We start from the raw sequence: 3,962 nt of genomic DNA on the forward strand, positions 1-3,962 counted from the left end.
TTCTGTTTTTTTTTTTTTTCCTTTCACAGTGGCATCCTGCAAAATTAAAGATCATAAACTTAATTAGATCAAGAGCCAAAAGTTATATTAGAGTTAGAATCTTGTTTTAAAAAAGAAATCCACTTCTTTAAGTCTAGCCCAAAGCATATAGTGACATAATCCCTTAGACATGAAAAAAAAAAAGTTTTAAGAAGAGCTGAGATTTCATGAAGAAAATATAAAACTTATTTTCAATCTTGATCTGATTCAATCCAATTGGAAGTCCTAATTTCATAAATTTTGGGTTAGATACAAAGCAAAGTTTTGTAGCTTGTGATTACATAAGTGGTAAGGTAGAAAAGAGACTATCTTCTCTTTGCCCTTGGCATGCCACTGAAGATCCTGATGTCATCATGGGTCACACACTGCCCAAAGTTACCAGTATTGTTAAGAACAAGCCATATCCAAAGCCTCACTCCTACAGAGGTGTCCCTGATGCCAAGATCTGTAACTTTGACCTGGGGTAGAAGAAGGAAAAGGTGGATAAGTGCCTAGTATGTGGCCAGATGATGTCAGATGACTAGGAGCAGCTCTCCTCTGCAGCCCTGGAAGCTGTCCGTATTTGTATTGACAAGTACAGGATGAAAAGTTGGGGCAGAGATGGTTTTCACATCTGAGTGTGGATCCACCCCTTCCACTTCATCCTTCTCAACAAGATGTCCTATGCTGGTTCTAGACAGGTATGTGGGGTGTCTTTGGAAAGCCCCAAGGCACAGCAGCCAGGGTCAACATTGGTCAAGTCATTGTGCCCGTCTGTCCCAAGCTGTAGAACAAGGAGCATGTGACTGAGGCCCTACACAGGGCCAAGTTCAAGTTCCCTGGCTGCCAGAAGATCCACATTTCCAAGAAGTGGGGCTTAACTAAGTTTGATGCAGATGAATGTGAAGATATGGTGGCTGAAAAATGGCTCTTCCCAGATGGCTGTGGGATCAAATACATCCCAAATCACGGCCCCTCCTGGACAAATGCCAGGCTGTGCACTCATGAGAACCTTGGCACTGCCCCCTCCTTACTCATGGCCGCCAATAAATCCTACTTCCTGCCTAACAGAGAGAGAGAGAGAGAGAAAGAGACTAGATTCTCAGGAAAAACATACTTCCTTCTTGCGGGGTGCAGGTAGAAAGTGGCTTTCTATCACCTCCTGATGGCAAAAAACTTAAATTGCAAAGACCAGCCTAAAGGCTTGACGCATCCTATTACTGTCATAAGCTTTGTAGCCTGTTTAACTTTGTTTTCAATATGTGTTTGCCTAATACATCTTAATTTTGATCAAGGAATCGCCCAGACTCAATTTTTCCAAATATCACTGGTAGAGATGCAATGAACACTGCTCCAAGAGTACAAGGAATGGAGAAAGTGGGCTTATAGTTGTGGTGTTAATGGTATATGCCTTTGATTTTTCTGCACCCTGATTTCCTCAACGGATAAATGTGAAAGCCTTAAACTTTTCCTGCATAAAGGTTATAAGTACAAATGAAATCACATTTAAAAAGTACTGCATGCATTGCTGGGAAATTAAATTGGGATGGAGGTAGTTTGGGTGTGAAAAACCTTTGATTTTTGCATACTTCTTGACCCAAGAATTCCACTTTTATGGAATCATTTTAAGGAAATAATTAGGGATGTACATAAAGCTTTAGCTGCAAGGACACTCATTCCTCTAATTTCATGATGGTAGAAATGCTGAAAATGACAAAAATGACTCAAATTAGGGGTTTGGATAAATAACTTACAGTAGATCCATACATTGAAGTGCTGAACAGCAGTGGGAAATGATGATCTGGAGAATTTTTATGAATATATACTGAATAGTTTCCATGTCACTAAATGAAAAAACATGTAGAAAATAATATGTTTAGTATAATTACATTTTTGAATTAAATATGTGTGGAAAAAAACTGACAGAATATGCTCTAAAATGTTATCAGCAGTTATCTATGTTAGAGAGAGGAATGGTTTTTATTTTCTTATTTATGCTTAACACTATTTTCTACATCTTTTACTTTTATATAATAACTTTTATTTTTTTTCCTTATTACAAAGGTTTATGGAATAAAATTTATAAGTATAAAGCATTTTTTATGCTTACTTCTCAAATCAGGACATTATAATAATGAGAACTCAAATTCAAAAGTCTGCATCTTTAAGAGCTTTGCCAACTGACATTTGTCCTTGTCACAGACAGAACACTTTTCTATTTATGTTTACAGCATTGAAAAATGCACAGTATCCTACAACACAAGGAGGGAGATTTATAACAAAGCCCTTCATCTCGGTGCATGAGTATACCTGTAAATCATTCAACAGACTCACATTAAGTATAAGCCTCAAAGCAGCAGATGTATCAAATAAACAATAAAATTTGAGTGTGTCTGCACTATCTGCATCTTTGTTTCTCTGTGTAAGCACGAATGTCTTGCTAAACTCTCTGTTCCAGAGCCATTTCATTGTTCATTCAACATATATTTACTTTGGGACTATGTATTATCACCTGAGCCTGGTACCATGATTCTGGAAAATCAGGTTGCTTGTAATTCTCTGGAATCAGAGTCCTTGCAAACATTCAACAATATCTCTAACATAGCGTAGGTCCTGTATGTAATACCAAATAAGGAAAATACATTAGCTCTGCCCTCAGGAAACTTATTTTCTGGTTAAGAAGGGAAAAAAAAGGCATACACTGAATGACTAGGAAAAAAATGCCATTCATCATTTCTTTCAACAAGATTTATTTGGAACTTACTGATGATGGGCAACTTGCCAGACAGAGTGCATAGGATATATGGCACAAAGTTAGAATATAATTCAGAATGAATTTATGCCAAACGGTGTAATTTAGAAAGGGGAGAGAGTAATATTGGCCCCCACAAAACTTGCTTCAGAGCTGGAACAGACCTTGGGAGCATCTTGTCCAAACAAACCTAGCATGATTTTATAGAGGTAGAAATTGCATAGGTGGAAAGTTTTCCTAGTAGAAATAGACCTTGGGATGGGGTTGAAATGAGGGACAGAATTTGATGGATGGAATGACATAAGAGTACTCTTCCAGAGGAAGAATCAAAGGTTCTGAACTGGGCAAGTATATGACCTTTAAGTGAGCCTAAGAAATAACAACAGAAGCTGAATGTTTACACAAGTTTCAAACACAGAGAGAAAGGTACTCTGTTGATTTACAACAAATACCAGGCATTAGAGAATGCAGCTCTTTAAGGATGTTATTCCCCCTGAAAAGAGAGATGGAAAGTAGATATACAGTCCTAAATAGTTGCTCACCTCTACTTCTAAAAACAAACAAACAAAATTAAGGATTAAACATAAATGAACAATTATTCAACATCAGCCACAGCAACTTCTTTCAAGATATGTCTCCAAAGGCAAAGGAAACAAAAGTGAAAATGAACTTTTGGGACTTCATCAAGATCAAAAGCTTCTGCACAGCAAAAGAAACAGCCAACAAAACAAAAAGGCAACCCACGGAATGGGAGAAGATATTTGCAAATGACACTACAGACAAAGGGCTGATATCAAGGATCTATAAAGAACTCCTCAAACTCAACACACACAAAACAGATAATCACATCAAAAAATGGGCTGAAGACATGAACAGACACTTCTCCAATGAAGACATACAAATGGCTAACAAACACATGAAAAAATGTTCTTCATCACTACCCATCAGGGAGATTCAAATCAAAACCACATTGAGATACCACCTTACACCAGTTAGAATGGCCAAAATTAACAAGACAGTAAACAACAAGTGTTGGAGAGGATGTGGAGAAAGGGGAACCCTCTCACACTGTTGGTGGGAATGCAAGTTGGTGCAGCCACTTTGGAAAACAGTGTGGAGATTCCTTAAGAAATTAAATATAGAGCTACCCTATGACCCTGCAATTGCACTACTGGGTATTTACCCAAAGATA

The 3,962-nt window shown here is 37.7% G+C and overlaps 1 pseudogene across 1 annotated transcript; it reads left to right on the forward strand.

Moving 5' to 3' along the window:
* Positions 1-392: 392 nt before the first annotated feature.
* On the forward strand, positions 393-1,026 carry LOC308337336 (large ribosomal subunit protein uL16-like; annotated as a pseudogene). The gene has a single exon. The product of its transcript is annotated as a large ribosomal subunit protein uL16-like (transcript).
* The last annotated feature ends 2,936 nt before the right edge of the window (positions 1,027-3,962 follow it).

This window comes from Martes martes (assembly GCF_963455335.1).
Source record: "Martes martes genome assembly, chromosome: X".
In the NCBI taxonomy this organism is placed as follows: domain Eukaryota; kingdom Metazoa; phylum Chordata; class Mammalia; order Carnivora; family Mustelidae; genus Martes; species Martes martes.